Genomic DNA, 18,529 nt, shown 5'->3' with positions numbered 1-18,529 from the left:
CCTATCATCAAAAGCAAACATAAGAAATATTATGCTTAAGGTGAAAGTGCCTAATGACCTCCATTTAAAGTTACCTCCAATGAAAAGTTCTTGCTGATTCTTGCCAATGGACTGCTCCTAAGGCCTCAGTAAAAATGAACACATATTTCACTACTGCGAAATTACATAAAGGTACTTTAAAACTCTCACAATCATAGTTAACGAGCATTGTGTTCACTCAGTGTCCCCTTCTTCAGAGCAAAAAATTATTTGCTTAAAAACGAAATCCATACCAATCTGCAGTTTTATTTAGATCATTCTACTTGCAGCCAGGCTTCAGAAGCTGGGGAAGAAGAACATTTTCACTTACTTAAACCTTATCTTTCCTTCAATCCCGGACGAAGGCTTTCTACTGTAAGTACAAATAAAATACTTTAAATTGCCCTTTAGCTCTTCCATCTCCTGATCCGTCTTTGTTTTCTGATCTGCTAGCTGCTCATTTTTCTTCTTATTATACTTCTTAGCTCAGACATATGCATTCGAGTTGTTAAACACTTTATCCCATTGCTCTTACTCCAGAAATATTGTCTACAAGGTTTATTCTAATCAGTCGCATGCTATTTACTCAGATTTTTGTATGGTTTCCGACTCTGATATTTCACACTAAGTGCCGCATGATCTCTGTCTTCTACATTTGTTAACGTCACTGATACGTTTATACCAAAAGTTCTTGTCATTTTTATTCTGTCATTATCCTCTACCATGTTTTCATCTTTCTTTAAATGTGCATCTTCATTCCTCTCTTAAAAAGGTCAGCTCTTGATTGTGGGCCCGATTCACAGAATGAACTTAATACTCAATCCTAAACTTACTACTATTTTGGTATTCACAGATTGCACTTACTACTTTTGCTATTCACAGAATGAACTTACTACTTTTGGCATTCACAGAATGCACTTACTACATTTGATATTCACAGAATGAACTTACTCATTTTGGTATTCACAGAAGTTAGGACTCCTAACTTTAGGACTCCTAAATGCCTTCTGTGAATACCGAAAGTCTTAAAATTAGGATTTTTATCAATTTAGTAGTAGTAAAGTTAGGACTACTAACTTTAGGACGCCTAAATGCCTTCTGTGAATACCAAAAGTCCTAAAATTAGAATTTTTCTCAAATTATTAGTAGTAAAGTTAGGAGTCCTAACTTTACTACTACTAAATTGAGAAAAACCCTAATTTTAAGACTTTCGGTATTCACAGAAGGCATTTAGGCGTCCTAAAGTTAGTAGTCCTAACTTTACTACTACTAAATTGAGAAATATCGTAATTTTAGGATTTTCGGTATTCACAGAAGGCATTTGGGAGTCCTAAAGTTAGGAGTCCTAACGTTACTACTACTAAATTGAGAAAAATCCTAATTTTAAGACTTTCGGTATTCACAGAAGGCATTTAGGAGTCCTAAAGTTAGTAGTCCTAACTTTACTACTACTAAATTGAGAAAAATCGCAATTTTAGAACTTTCGGTATTCACAGAAGGCATTTAGGAGTCCTAAAGTTAGGAGTCCTAACTTTACTACTACTAAATTGAGAAAAATCCTAATTTTAAGACTTTCGGTATTCACCGAAGGCATTTAGGAGTCCTAAAGTTAGGAGTCCTAACTTCTGGGAATACCGAAATTAGTAAGTTCATTCTGTGAATACCAAAAGTAGTAAGTGCATTCTGTGAATGCCAAAAGTAGTAAGTTCATTCTGTGAATACCAAAAGTAGTAAGTGCAATCTGTGAATACCAAAACAGTAGTAAGTTTAGGATTGAGTCTTAAGTTCATTCTGTGAATCGGGCCCTCTCTGTGTATTTATGGTTCTTTCTGCTGTTTCTATCATTTCACCCTACTATTCTTGTCATGCTTTTCAATTTCTCGAAAGGATGTTCTTCTACTTCTGCTTCCCCACTATATGTTGCCCCCTGTGATCTGTTCTTGGTACCTTACTCTGTAATCCTTGTGTTAGTCCACTCTCTACACTAATCTATCTTTAGGATGAGAAACATATGTTGATGAGGAAAAAACTCAAACACATTTTCAGTTCTTTAAAGCAACACCATATGATTGTAACTCACTTTTTTCAGGCTTATTTCTGCAGTCAGCTTCTTTGTTTCTTATAATTAACTTTTCCAGCCATCTACTATTTCATTTCTCCCTTCCGGTTGATGCTCTATTTACTGGAGCCCACAATCTGGGCATCACTTTTTACTCTAGCCTATATTTTCATAATCAGATCCCTCTTTCTCGAACTCAGTGGTTTCAATTATACAATATCAACAAAACCCATCCACTTTTACCATTTTGTGTTCTTTAACTCTTAATTCAAACTCTAGTTTTATCTTACTGCAATTATTGTGCTGTCTCTAAATTGGCTCTACAGCAATCTTTTCCCTGATTCACTCTATTCTGAATGCCTCTGCTGTTCACATTCGTTTTGGCTTAAATTAGTACATAGCCCTTTCCATCTACACTGGTTAACTTTTTCATATGTTCAGTTTAATTATCTGCGTTTTTTTCTAAACATGCAAACTCATTTCCACAGTCATGAATTTGTGAAATACTTGCTCCTGGCATCATTTCCCTAACCTTTGTTCAGTCTCCATGCAATGCTATGCAATGTAATTTTCCTTGTAATATTGCTTTGGATGAAAATGCGTCTTTTGTGTGGTCCGCCCAATTTTCTGGACTGATGCTGCTGTTTTTTTTACTTTCTGCCTGCTAACCAGGCCTAAGTGCATGTGCTCTGACTCAAAAACATGGCAAATTTGGCTATATTCCTAATTGACATATTTATCATACTGATAAGTCCCTAATATAAAGTCACGGCAGGACTGAGAACACAAACCATTCCTGGCTCTTAAGTCACTCTGGGCGGGGGGGTTGGGGGTAAGTGCGTGCTGGTGGGAAACACTGTTGCTGCTGTTGCCAATATTGCAGCACTGCTGCAATACCGTCCCCCAGTAACAAAAAACTACCCCACCACTTCAAAACCGCCCCCCACCCTTCCAGCCCACCTGGAAAGTGCCCTGTGCCAACTATGGCCATTCCAGCCCTGTGTAAAGTACAAAAGTGTACCCAGGGCCTCTAAGTACAATTTCACTAGTGAACTGCAGCACCTATTGTGCCATCCACTACAGTGACATTGTAAACATGGCTTCAGGTATACCACTGTAGCCTGACTTTGGCAGTTTATACCTGCTTCCATCTGTCAAAATAAACCCTTTAGACAGTCCTGAACCTCCCTCTTTGATAATATTAAATCACCCCTAAGACGGCCTTACTGCCTAAAAGGCATGGTATTTAAAAGTAGGACATGTAGAAATGCAAAATTACAAATATCCTTACAGTGAAAATGCCCTGAAAGCTATTTTCACAGAAGCAAGGCAGGCTGGTCTATAGGAAAACACTGGTATGGAATACTGCATTTATTAATGCTATTGGTGCCTAGGAAGCAGCTACAAATTTCATTCTTCAACTCAATGTAAGAAAAATAAAAAAAAACAATTTACTGCAAAGCCAGGTTTTTATTACACATTAGAGAAAATGTACTTTTAGAAAGTTACCCTCCCCTGCCTACCGTCCGTGGAGATTCATTTACATTAGCCTCCAGCTGCAGCTGTCAAAGTGTTTCAGCCCTGAAGGAGGTGTGAAAATTGCTCCCAGAGCTTGTGTTGGTGGAGGGTCTTTCTGTTCCTTTGCCAGGATGGCAATTTGGGCAGGGGCCAAAGACTTTATTATCTACAAAAAGTCCTCCCCGTCACAGGAAAATGTGAAATGTCACCAGTGTAGACCCTTCCTTTATTCCCCCAGTCAGACAGACCCCAGTCACATTGGAGAGAGAGCTGCCCACAGGAACTGGTTTAAAGTGACCACGGAGAAGGGGTTGCTATTTTCCCTGCCCATATCTCTTGGGTGGGCACACAGGCTTTGGACAAGGGGAAAAGGGCTTCACAATCTTGAGGACACATTAATTTTTTTGTTTGCAGTAGGGCACACAGGAATCACTTCAAAAGCGGATAGGGTTACCCCCTGGCAACTTTTTCCCTATTAGTTAAGGAGGGTCCATGAGTCACCTCCACCCACATGCTAGTGTCAAGCATAAATGTGGGACCCTTGGGCACCCTCTTCAGAACACTACTGGATTTGTGGAAGACAGAAGAAGGACTGCACCTGCTGATGAGACCCATGAGGAGGCCTGAAGGGTTGGACCTGGGTCCTTTTGTACCCAGAAAAAAAAGAACACTCCAGGGGTCAGTTGGCTGACCTCCGTGTAAGCTACAGTGCTACAAGAAGCTACAGGAAGCACATTTTTCTTAAGATCCCAGCTGACCAGTTCCAAGTTGACCTGTCCGGGACTCTGCTGGAGGCTTCTGCGGCAGTGAGTCTTGACCTCCAAGTGATGTTCCTGAGGTTCTGAAAGCCTTGCCTGTTTCAGGTGTACTCCTCCTAACCGCTTGGTGAACCTGGGACTTAAACGTTTTTGGCTTCAAAGACTTGCAGAAGACTAGGACAAACCTGCCAAGTCAATCACATAAATGTGCATTGCCCTTGAACTAAAGATTCAGGTTTCTCCCACTCAGCTTTTCTGCAGCAGCAAATCTGTATAAGTGTGAAGTTGTGGAGAAGGTTCCTGGCCTTGTGTAGCCCTGTTTGGCTGCAACATGCAGCCTTGTCCTGCTGGAGGAATCTGAACTCCAAAGAAGTGGTTAAGTTTGAATGTCGAAATCTTCACCTGGCAAATGTATCAACATTATCCGGCACTGAGGGGTCACCCTTGTGGATGGATTTAGAATTTCTCCTGCTGGGAGATTTCCAGCAAATTGTCAACAGATTCACTAGGCTTTTTCCAATGTCTATCCAGCCTTGAAGAGCCCCTGTTGGCCATAGCATGGTTCTTTGCCCTGACGAGGATTGTTGACTTCATTTTCAGAGACTAAATCAGAAGGTAAAACTTGTGCCCGGGTAAAGCCTGGTTTCTGTATCCGTGCTCAATCAAGATCAGCCTTATATTGCACCTAGGTCCCTTTCAAGCAGAACCTAATGACTGATGTTGGCATTTAACACTTTATGACACTATTTTCATTTACAACTTTAAGAAATTATGTCTTTGATTCCCCTTATTGGATTTTCTGTGGCTTTTGTGTCATTTCGTACATTAAACTATTCTCTATTTTTGCACATTGAAGTGGATTTTTATTGTCTTGTGTTTTGAACCTTTTGACTGTTTTGGTGCTTCTAAATGCTTTACACATTTTCTTAAGTTAAGCCTGTCTTCTCTGTTCCATAGTGACCATGGGTTGAGCTCAGTTTTATATCTTTTCCAATTTTAATGGACCAAACAAGAATATTGCATACAATAATCCACTTTTTTCACCTTCTATTCACTTTATTTCGCACAATGGCCTGTTTCAATATACATCTTACAGCATTTACTTTAGTTTTCCAGCATAAGTATCAGAGTGTTTTTGTTTGTTAATTCTCTCGGACTTTGTTTTGTAATCATTTCCTAGTGCACTTGTTTTTGACCTGAGTTCAAGCCCCTAGGATATAAGTACAAAATAATAATAATAATAATATTAATAAAGTGAAAATGGCTTGTTGTTTAGATTGCATTATATTTATATTGCATGTGACCAGTCACACATAACATGCTGTCTTTTTCCAAACAGCAAAGGTCTTTAATATGTCTGCACGTTTTTTCATCTTACACCTTAAACCTTACACCAATAAATAACATCTTTTTGTCTAAGCATCCCATTGAAGGACTTTAACAGCGATATAGGATGGTGTGCTACATGTCAAATGAAATATGTCATTAGGTAGCAAAAATGTTGGTATACTTTTTCGCTACAATCATTACATTGAGCCATACTATGGATTCACTTTACTTTTCCCCAGTCAGGTTGCACTAACCTCAACCTAAACAATTTCATACAGGCTAGCATTTGTCTGCAATTGCTGTTCAAATGGGATCACCAAGTGAAAGGCCTTGAGCAGAGAAAGAGGGTCACCTTTTGGAATCACATCCATATGGCAAAATCAGCTACACAAAAAAGCAAATTGAAAACAAGAATTCTTGCATATTACATAAAAAGAATTTGAAACCATATCTGTGACCAGGTGTAGGACAAGAGATGTTCCTGTACAGTGTTTACCCAAGGGAAGAATGGTTATGTTATTATAGTCAAGGTGATTCACAAAGAAGGGACAAGGGGCTTTTGGGAAGGTCCAGCATAAATGCCCTAGAAGATGTATAGAGAAAAAAAGGTTATGCTGTTCCTATGAAATGAGAGTCAGGCAATGGGAATATAAGCCAACCCAACCAGAGTGGTTCAAAGATGGCAATCCATTTATTGGATTATAATGCCCTCACACACCCAGTAGGGTGTCATGCTTCATCATCGGGCTGCTCCTCGTTAGGTCGGCGGTGTAATACCCGACGGGCTCCCTATAGTATGGGCACTTAAGAGGAGATCTTTTTCCAACAGCCGTAAGGTGAAATGGGGGTGAGGGCCCTAGTATGTGTAGATGAATGTGTTGAGTGAATGGAAAATAGGGTTAGGAGTAGCAGCGACGACAACTTTAATCAATGGGTCTCCTACCCTAAGTAAAAGCAATAATCAAGGCGCTGGGCTAAGGTTATTTCTTAGGTTAAGTGCTCTTAACGGTGATAGGTCAACATGTTACTCGTCAAGTGTATAGTCTACGGGCGATTCGTCAGGACCAGAAAAGAAATCTATCTACAACTCAAAAAGTAACATGGTGACGTGGCTGCGCACTCACATCATCCATACAACTAAACAGTTGAGTACCTGGTAGTACTGGAACTACCTGTGGAAGGAGAAAATGGCACACTGGTCAGATTACTACAATTTTAGATGTGTATATTTTATCATTTCCCTTGTGAGACTGACTCTCAAAATTCAGTGGTGAACATAAAATCAGCTAAAATCAATTAAAAACAAGGTGCCACACGGTGAGTGCACAAGGTGAAGTAGCGTAAACTTCAGCCCTTGTGGCACAAAACAAAGTGGCAAAGAGACTGTAAGAACTCACCCAAAATTTTGACTAACCAGGCTACAACACTACTGGAGCGAATGAGTGGAGGGAAATGAATAAATAGTCATATTAGTAACAAGTGTCATGCACGTACTACGTAATAATGACCATTCCCTACAGTATAACTGACTCTTCCATCATCAAACATCCATAATCGGGAGCGGTGCACAAGTTCAATGACCATAGTCAAGGTATCACAAGAAATGTTCAAAGGGGTCTTCATTAGCATTTAGTAGCCCAAATGTTTCAGAACTTTTCATTAGGATTTAGTAGCTCTAAGATTTATGCAGCCCCACACTTCTACTGCCGCAAATCTGTTTGCTGTAAAAATGCTTTTATTAATAATGTGCAAAGGATACATTTAATTAAGAGGCATAGTAAACAATACTTTTCTACTAGGTAACCATACTAAAATGTATAGGCCTGCAAATAAATAAAAGTGTTGATTTTGGTTAGCCTAACCGTAGATGCCATGTTAACTGAAAAAGAATACATTAAAACTGAAAGGCTTGTTTTTCCACATTGAATAGTTATTTGCGCACTGTGTTTTTTCTTTCATTATAAATGTATTTTACAGGAGCCTTCTGTTAGCTAGTAAATAGGCATTTTTATGTATTAGGCAAGTGATGGTGAGTTCTCACTGAGATGATGATGAAGAAGCTACGAGAGAAACAGATACTGATTTTGATTCAGGGAATGACATTTTAGAAGCCTTGTTGGCCACATGTCCACCTCCATATGTGGCCCCACAACTAATACAGAGGGTGTTCACACCACTCGCACTACAGTGGCTATACACCTGTTGACCTAAGAATGATTCAGATTGAAAGAACCACTTTCAGCATTTCCGATTTCACCTGCACCTGTTGAAGCAGCCCCAACTGTAATTGCTCTGTGTATTACTGATTCAGTTGTGACAGTTCCTGCCCCAGTGTCACAAGTTGTATCAGCAGGTCATTGGTAGTGCCTGTTGCCACTGCACCAATATATATTGCTCCTAATGCTGTTGTTCAAAGTGCTGTAGAAGGAGTAGCTGTTTCAAGGTTCATTCTAACATCGCAAAATGCTTAAATTGTTACTTCGACCCCACCACAGAATGTTCAAACATTGGGAGAAGAGAGGATAATTGTCATTATGATACAAATTGCAATAGGAGAGGCAGGGAAATTTGACAATGGGATTTTCCCTCATAGTTTCAAACTCCAGGAAATAAATAGGTGGAAGAAAAAGAGAGACCATCTACTAGCCAGGAAAGAACAAGACCTTAAAATGTCCCAATATTAAAAGTGGAGTTGGAAGAGATTCTTTGAGGTTACCTAGACATTTCACATTTGAATCAATACCAGGAGAATTATTTACTATAGTTGAGTAGAGATCAAAAGGCATGCAGCAGCTATCCATGAGAAATTAACTGATTTGGCAAGAAAATATGAGGAACACCTTTCAAATAGTGTTACTTAAAAAAAAAACATTTAAGGGCACAATTAGATAGCGAAGCTATTTTGGCAATGAGATCTCCAGAGATGAGATAACACATTGCTGAATTTGAAAAGTGCATCTGCAAATGGAGTGATTTTGACAGATTAGAGAGCAAATGGGCTAAGAAACAAGTAAACTAAATGAAACAAACAGATACCACCGAAACAAATGGTAAGCCACCCCCCACACCCCTAGATTAGGATGATGCCCTAGCTTTTCCGAAGAGGGAAATACCAGGTGGAGGATATGTTCATGTAACATGGAGTAGAAGTGATCTTGCAACATTTACAAACAACTTTTCAAAGCTGAGAGAGAATCCTGCACAGTTGTATATACAAGCTACAGAATTGTAAAAATGTCAAAGGTTTTGTGGACAGACTGGAATACTTTCTTTGATAGTGTGGTAACGATTAATCTGTGGGCAAATGTAAGATAGTTGTGCAATGGCTACATTCTGAACCAACAAAGAATGCGTGTACATGAGCGCCCTCACCTGGGGTAATGACCTTGTATGATGGGGTGATTACCTTTTTGAAAGGAAAAGCTCCAGCAAGAGACATTGATTGGCTAAATATCAATAGAACTACTCAAGCGGCCACAGAATCAGTGCATTCTTATGAACAATTGTTACGGGTGCTTAAAAAACACATCAGACAAGAAAATCCTGAAAAGAGACATATGGGGAGTTTTGTGTAACAGTTCAGACTTCGGTTGCGACCAGAGATCTCTATGCATATATAGCAGAATCTGATTGCTTGGCAGACAAAGCCTTCAGATGAGATCCTGACGTATGCAAAACACTGTAGTGATGATCAGGAAATGAAGCAGACAATACTTAAAAAGAAGTTTATGCTTGTGCAAACAAAGCTGGTTCAAAAGGGATTTCCGAACCAATCACAAGAAAGAAATGTTGGTGGAATGCAAGGTGTTCAGGTTGATGGTCAAATCGCTTACGGTGGAATTGGTGTTTCATAGAGTAGACGTTGAGGTGTTCCGGTATATCCAAATTCAGAAATAGACATTGCAACGTTCAAGAAGTCAACTCCTTGTAATTATTGTAACAGGCTCAAGAATTGGAAGAGGGAGGTTTTTTTGCAAATTTTTATATAGCGCTGGCTAGATCTGGAGGTATCAGAGCACTCTACATGAGGATCAGTGAGTTACAGGTTCTATAATTACATATACAAGTATAGACATAGGAAAAAAGAAAAGAATATGAGATTACACAATAATATGAGATTATTAGCATTTACACACATTTTATGAGGAGTGAAGAGATAGAGGGGGAATGGTAAACGGGGTTAGGGAATGCAGGTAGGAAAGCACAACGGGGAGGCGAGGAAAACGATGCCTGGCTGAGTAGGTGCTGGCTGAGGGGTGAACCAGAGCAAAACTCCTCTATAGCTGCATATGAAAGCTCCACAGGCATCATCCAAAGTAGCTTGGGCACCGCTGTATTATTTGCAAAGTTTTATATAGCGCTGGCTAGACCCGGGGTATCAGATCACTTTACATGAGACTCAGTGAGTTACAGGTTCCATGATCACGTATATAGGTATAGACATAGGAGAAAAGAACAAACAAGACATTACACAATAATATGAGAATATTAGCGCATACACATGTCTTACGGGGAGTAAAGAGGTAGAGGGGGAATGGAAGAAGTGGGTAGGCAATGCAGGCAGGAAAACACAATGGGGAGGCGAAGAAAACGATATCCGATGTCTGGCTGGGTAGGTGCAGGCCGAGGGGTGAACCAGAGCCAAACTCCACTAAAAGCACCAGTCATGCTGTTGCTGGTAAACGTAGTCCGCCTCATCCTCCAGCTCGCCTCCCGGTCATGAGTATAGAGAGGAGAGGTTGAAGGGACAGTTCCAAAGTCTGCAGATCTTCCCCATTCCCAGCAGCAGTAGTGAGTGTTGGGCATTTGAGCAGGATCCCAGTGGTACGGGGTCTCTGGGCGCTTCGGAGTACTCCTCCCCTACCTAATCCGGAGCAGTCTCCCTGCATATTCCTGCAGCCGTACCTCTCTCGGAAGCTCCGCTGGGTGCTCTTATGTCAAAGCATAGATGCAGCTCTCTCTTTCTCTTCAGCTCGTCCCCCACGACTTATCTCTCCTTTGTGGGGTACAAAGCATTCCCTTGTGTCTGGTCTTGCTGCCCCATTGAAATTTTCTTAATGCGTCATGTCCATAAGACTTGCTGAGTTGAGGCTCAATAGTGGGGAGGTCTACTTCTGAGGGCCATCTTAGGGCCATCATGTGGCCGGTGTCCCCAAGCCAGACTCAAGACCTGCTGTCCGCCAAGTGTTTGTGCCCTCCAGTACAAGCCTGCTACTTGTTCAATCAGTAGCTCTTGCCCTCAGGCTAGTAGGCGATAACCAATTTGTATCCCCGCTTCCAGGGACCCAGCCACACTGCTCTAGTGTGGGGGAGATGAGGAGAGCACGCTGCTCAGCCAACAACTGTTCTGACACACCTACTCGCCTTGCCTCGTTGCGATTTGGGCACTCCCCAGCTCCCGCTATGCTCACTGTCCAGTCTAGACTCCTCGAGCCCCCATCCTCGGTTGGGGCCTCCTCGCGCTGCTTTTCACGATTCAGGCCTGTCTGATGGCCATCTTGAGGTCAGGCAATGCCGGGGCTCCCACGAGAGTCATCGCCCCTGGGATCCACTGCTGTCGTTCTGACCGTAGGCTGCCAGTTGCCTTTTGAAATTCTGGCATGCAGCGGGGTGGCCGGTCGGGTCCCAGAGGCTCCACGGCCCACTTCTTCTCAAGGGGGACAGGGGAGAGGAAGCGATGGACAGGTTGCTGTTCCCCCGCTAGTCCAGCACCCCTGCCTGCCTCCTCACTGCCACCCGATCACCGACTAGATCTGCCGATCTCCGGTCATATCCCCGCTCACCAGAGTGCCACTGGATCGTGTCTGCCTGCTCGCCTCGCTCAGAGTATTCCGGTCACCATCTTGCTTCCAGACCGGATTTTGCATGTACAAAGAATCCAAATCAAATGAGTGGTGAAGGACAAATGCAAATGTAACTGGCCCCGCAGTAGCAGGCCAGGATCCATGGTCTATCGCCCTAAGCAGGTAAGCCCATCAAGGTATTGATTAGTCTACCCTGGCTTTAGGCTGGAAGGAGGCTGTGCTGGACCTAGACATTTTGGCAGGGTTATCCCCAAACATTTTGCTGTCCTCCTATGTTTTTGGACCCTCTTTTTGTTGGCTTTAGGACTCTGGGCAGGTTACCACTGCTAATCAGTGCTTAAGTGCATGTACTCTCTCCCCTAAAACATGGTTTGATCGGTTTACACCTGTATAGCATATTTAATTTACTTGTAAGTCCCTTGTAAAGTGGTATCCCACATAAACAGGGCCTGTAAATTAATTGTTACTAGTGGGCCTGCAGCACTGCTTGTGGCACTAACCAACGTAGCCTTTCGAAACTGTCTCAGGCCTGCCTCTGCAGAGCCTGAATGCGCAATTTCCTGCCACATTGACTTGGTATTTAGAACGACTGTCAAAGCCTTAAACTCGCCTTTTATAACATAAAGGTCACACCTAAGGTAGGCTCTATAGACCGATGGGCAGAGGGTTGTATAAGAAAAAGGTAGGGCATGTGCTTCTATTGTGTGGCCTGTCCTAGGAGTGACAAACAGCCTCTTTTGTTTCTCACTGCTGTGACGCCTACTCCTCTCATAAGCTTGCATTGGGGATTTCCTTATAAGTTTAAGTGGTAATTCCTGATCTGAAAGGAGTAGTGTTGCCATGTTAGGTATGTTTAGAATGGCAGGGATAAATCCTACTTACTGGTGTAGTTGGATATTACATTGCAATTTTAGAAATGCCACTTTTAGAAAGTGGGCATTTCTCTGTGCTTATGACTCTTTGTGCTTTGCAACCTGACTCCAATCCACATCTAGGTTGGGTGACAGCTACCCTTGTGCATACGTTCCAGACAGCCATCACACAGCAAGGGCTGGGTACGACAGGGTTACATCTGCATACTGATGGTCTTTCAGGGCTGGGAGAGAGAGGAGCGTTCACACTTTACATATGTATAGGCTGTGTACTGTCCTCACTCTTAGGGCTGATTTACCCCCTATTGATGTCTGGATCCAGGGCTGGGGTTGAAAGGGAGCTTTGTGCACTTCTAATGTTTCTTTCCTTCAAAGTTCCCCCTTGAACAAAGGCAATTTTCAGTATAAGTACAGGGGCTCTGACCCCATATTTTCAGAGCATTTTTGGAACTGGAACCGAACCTCTGTCAGAAGGACTGCTGTGCTGGTCAAAGGACTCATCTGGACTGCTCTTCTACTATTGCCCTGTTGCCTGCTACGTGTTGGGTAGCCTACTTTTCAGCTGGTGCCCTGCTACCAGCTGCTCCCTGTTCTGCCAAGGCACTGTGGTGCTGCCAGTAGAGATCGCCATTAAACCCAGATCTGTGACTGGGGGTGAATGTTTTGCAATTGTGCAACATTCCGTCCATCATCCTGTGTGTTTTTCTGTTCATCCTATGTGGTCAGGGTACACCCAGACATGGGTCCCTTGCTCACTAGGCCACTGGAGTCAAGCTATCCTGGCTGAAGACGGCTGATAGCCAGAAACCAGTCCTAGGATGCTTGATTCCGGTCCAGAGAAGACATGGCTTGGCAGTTCGGGCTGGATTGTTCCCATGAGGCACAGGGTCAAGACTGATTTGCATATGGCCATGTCTGAACTGGGGTGGTTTGGTGAGCAAAATAACGATGAATTAAACCCAGATCTCTGACTGGGGGGAATGTTTTGCCATTGTGCAACATTCAGTCCGTCATCTTGTGTGTTTTGCTGATCGCCATCAGGACAACTGATTTTGTTGTGCTGGTCTGCCTGCCTGCTGCTGCGTGCTTTGTGTCCCTCACAAGTGTTCTCCTGGGATTGAGCTACCCCAGAATTGTCAGAATCCGGCCCTTGCAGTCCTTACAACTAGCGCATAGTGGACAATTTTAACTTTCACTTTATTTGCACATCTATCATGTGATGAGGGGAGCGCTAGAGGGCGCACAGCAGAATGGCCGCACATACGTGAGGCTCCTGCGGGTCAGACCTAATATCCTTAATTATCCTGCTGATGACCTAGGTGCTGGCGGACAAAACTTAGCCAAGTAGTACCTCACAACCCGGAGCGCGATTGGAGAAAGTTTGGAGCCGATTGCTTGAAAATTGCGGCAACTGGAGCTGAGGAAAGGTCTGACCGGTACCCGAGCTAGAGAGAGCTGGGAATACGCAGCGGGGAAGATCGCTGGGACAGCTCGGGGATGGTCGAGTATCAACAGGCCTCCCGCGCGTTGCATGCAGTGGGAGAGACTGCACAGGCATACGGAGCTGGCGGACGAGCTACACTGTGCGGTTTGCTCACGCTGGGGCAGAACACCCTCAGGAAGTCTCTACCCCATGGTGTGCCTCTGGAAATAGAGACGTACACTAGCGGACCCTGTGCACCAACTCGAGGGGGTGAAAACGGTAGCCGTTGCTGAAACGTGGCGGAGGCCCTGCTTATCGAGGCGCCACACCATAGGTACGACATACTGCACGGCACGGGGTTGCACTCACAGCGGGGGACAGGAGCGGTGGCTGGTGGCAAGCTCTGCTGTCCCGGAGGGATGTATGACGTTAGCACGCATACTATTACCACGCATACCTTTACAACGCGGTATTTACAACGAATACCGTTACAACGCATAGCGCTTTGAGGTGCTGGATAGTGGTAAGTATAATTTTATATTCCAACTCCTGTCCCCGTGGACACTAGGGAAGGTGTTGGATTTAAAATTAAACTTATTCCCTATCCTAGAGCGCCCCACAGCGCAATGCGTTGTAATGGTATGCGTGGTAATGCCTGCGTTGTAATGGTAGTGCGTTGTAAAAAATGCGTGCTAAACGTTGTATACCGTCCCGGAGGGAGGATTTCCGGGACCCAGAACTACCTGGCAGCACCATTTTGTGACGGGAGCCTGCAGAGGAGGTCGGACTTATTGCCTGATGCAAGCATGTAGAGACACTGTGAGGGAGCCTGAGAAACCGGGAAGTGCACTATGGGCGAAGGACGGCAAGGTATAAGGAGAGGGGGTATCACCACAGGAGAGACACAGACTGAGAAGCCGGCAACACACTGCAAGCGTGAGGCGCCGTTTTAGAACGCAGGGCTACGGTATGGTCTGGAACTTTGCCCGAGAGAGGTGTTGCTGCTGGAAAGGGAGCAGCGCATAGCAAGGTGATCTAGAGAGCCTGGTCACTTGTGAAGGGTCCCACGTGCAGGTGAGCACTGAATTGTAGATGGATGCAAAGGGAGCTGACTCTAGACGCCCCACCTTTGAACTGCGGTACCCGCTAACAAGCCTGACGGGAGCGGGAGTTGCTGCAAATTGTTAGACGTGCATGTTGGAATTGTGGGGGAGTGCCCCGGATAGCGAGACCATATTGCCCTCCCCCTCCTAGCATCTCCTCCAAGAAGTAAATAGGCCTTTGAGCGAACTATACTTTGGTGGCACTGTGTGTTGTAGGTGGTGGCGGATAACTGAGAGATACAGAAGTAGCGATAGAGCCCACGCCATAGAGAAGAATATGCCACTATTAGGTGAGGGCCACAACTCTGGGGCTGCCGACTGCTTGGAATAGTGCGTTTCTGGGTGCTGCTGGCTACGAAGGAGGCCTTAATCGTAGAGGATTACACAGAGAAGGAGTTGCAACGGCGTGTGACAGAAGACAATTGCTCGGTGTGGGCAACAGGAAGGGGATGAGCAAGGACCCCTACACTAGAGTATCAGTGCCCTCCCGTTGACTAACGACATCGCTGCGGCACTGAGCGCACACTGGTCCTGTGCTCTTAACGCCAGACAACCGGCAGAGCTAAGGGGAAGCCGGATACTAGGCAGCCGAATCTCACCTTCGAAAATGCAAAGACTGTGACTAAAGGCAAACAAGCTGAAGGAGCAACTATGGAAGAGGGCGGAGGAGCTGGGTCGCCTACCACAGACATGGTTAATTTGCTGCAAGAAATGAGGCAATGATTTGCTACGGTGGTGGGCAAGGTAGACCGCATGTCCTCCAGAATGGATGCGATAGCTCACAAACTGGATGAGCATGAGGAACGCCGCACTGAAACGGAGAGGAGAATATCCGACAATAATGATGTCACAGCAAGTCACTCGACTCAATTGGCATGGATGGACAAAATCCTAAGGACTATAGCGGCCAAGAACGAGGACTTGGAAGTGCGCAGTAGGCGCAATAACATACGGGTAGTAGGTATTCTGAAAACTGCTGCCAATACCGGCAATATGGAGGCCTATGTGGAGAAAATGCTGAAGGCGGCGGTGGGAGAAGACGCGTTCTCCCACCAATTCATTGTCGAATGAACACACAGGTCCCTCGGGCCGAAGCCAGTACCGGGCACAACCCCCAGGCCCATTATTGCTCGGTTATTGAATTAACATGACAGAGACGTGGAGCTACGAGCAGCAAGAAACAAACAATCTTTGACCTACGATGGGAATAATTTTTTGATTTATCCAGACTTTACACCAATTGCACAGGAAGAACGCAGGAAATGTATTGAGGTAAAGAAAAAGCTCAGGGAGGCACAGATCGATTATGCACTGTTCTACCCGGCGCGATTGCGAGTTACGCACCAAGGCAAACAGAAATTCTTCACGAACCCCAGCCAAGTGGAAGATTATCTCCGTATGCTGAAAAGGGAGAACCGCGACAGAGGGGGACGACATGGCATCCAAAGATCCTCCCCAGCCAGAGAAGACGACAATCTACTTTGAAAGTACAGACTGGGTAGCATGGCCGCCATGTTAGACATGATACATAGTTCATGTACGAGGTAACTGAACACAAATAGTAGTTGTAACGAGCACCAGAGGTCAGATCACACGATGGTCAGGACCCACTCTCCCTACGGTAGAGGTCCCAACAGGTTGTATCGCAATGGGCCTTTACAGGGAGGGAGTGATTGTGTATCCCTCTAGTGATAGCCCCCCGGAGGAAGTACTGAAGGACTGGGTTCTTTAAGACCCAGCGGTGCCAGGGCACAACACCTGAAACCTTCGTGGGTAACCTGCTCCGGCGTACGAATCACAGAGACACGGGACCCTTCCTTCGACGTCAAAGATTCAAGGTTTATTTGCTGCAGGGAACACAGATATCACGACAAGTACAACTAGTGCAACTTGGGGAGACTGCTTCAAATTGGTTCTGTGGATCGCTCCTTTTATACAGTTTTTACCCATAGGACAACATGGTACACAAAAGTTTACAACCCGGTTCCCACCATTATCCACCAGAGGGGTCGCTTTGGTCACTTTGAAACACATGAGGTCCGGAACATAAGTGCGGAAACATTTGGCGGTTCCCAACTGTAAAAACCCATCTTCCCAACATTAGCGAATTCCAATCAGCAGTAAAACAGATCGAAATAGGAACAAAGACAGGTGCAGAGGAAGACGGAGACAGTGGGGAGATCGGAAAGGGTGTAAAAGGGGAGGTATCGGGAAACACGAGATACAGGCATCAAAGGGACGTGCCTAATGAGATGCACGGCTGAGACAATAAGTCCGTGCGGCAAGATGAGCCTCGAGCGGCGCCATCTGCTTTACAGCAGCATCCCCCTCGTCATAAAGACACTTACAAAGAACATGTGTCTTCCGCAAATATCTTGGGAGTCCCAGGGTCGCGAAGCGGACAGCGTCCGATCGCTGGCTACTTGAGGGCAAGAGACAAAATGGATGCCGTATCTAAGATGGAACCCGTGGGTACAGATGAAAAACCCACATAACAAACGAACGGTTTAAGTTAGCACAGCGAAACTGTGCACACTTACTAAACTCGTCATTTGCGGTTCATAGATACCAGACTCGACCATATTCGTGCGGGTCGAAAACACCACTTACAATTTGTCACGGAACCTCAGACGCTCCTTTTGCCCTCATGTAGGCAAGCACTAGTCGGAATCATATTCGATATTCATCAGACCATCGAGATGTTGCTGTAGCATAGCTCTGTCCAACCGAGTCCCCTTGGTAACAGGTGGCTGTCTCATACACGTTGTAGCACAGAGGCCACATAAGGCAGGACCGCACTGCACACAAAGGCAACACGTGAACAGGAACACCACAACAACTCCGATTATCATCAGAATCTTCCAACCCCAAGTCGACATCAGGCCCCAAAACCATCCAAGTAGCGTCCAATCCCCTACATCCACGTGTATGGATTCGGAGATTTTATGCAACCTCGAGATGGCTTGATAGACAGTCGGAGCGTTATCTGGAATGAAAATGCAGCAGCTCGAATGGATCACCTTACATACCCCACCTCGATCTGCTAAGATGACATCTAAAACCATACGGTTTTGTAACGTCATAAGTCTCTCCGCCTGAAGTTCTGTGGTGATATTACCAAGGGCACTGGCAGTAATATTAGCTGTCGATTCTACCACTCGAGTCAACTGTCTCAGGTTCCTACTATTAACCATAGGTCCCCAAAACGGGAGGAAACCCTTGAAAAAGTCTCCTGCCTCTTGACCGGCAGTATCTTCTTCGCTAATTACGCCTCGCACAACTCTAGTCTTATGATAATCGGCATCTACAGTGAACGTCGGAGGCAACAGATTGGCAATGAAGCATGAGCCCATGAAGTCAGCGGGCAACCATGCGTATGCACGATCATAGCAGATAAAGTATGTACCCTTGGCAGCCAGAAACACAGGGGACGAGAACATCGGCAGAATGTAATTTTCAGTGCAAGCACTTGCTCCAAGTCGGGCTTGCGATCTTCGGCCACGACCCATGAGACAAAAATTACCAGTGTGGGGTACGACCCATATTGGAGGCGAGCTTTTAAGCTGCTTTTCGCTGGTGAACGCACTATATTCACCTCTACTTAGGACCCTATAGGCTTGTACCTCTTCTTCGGGAATAAGCGAG

This window comes from Lissotriton vulgaris, chromosome 6 (genome assembly GCF_964263255.1).
Source record: "Lissotriton vulgaris chromosome 6, aLisVul1.2, whole genome shotgun sequence".
Lineage (NCBI taxonomy): Eukaryota > Metazoa > Chordata > Amphibia > Caudata > Salamandridae > Lissotriton > Lissotriton vulgaris.
This window is presented reverse-complemented; position numbering follows the sequence as displayed.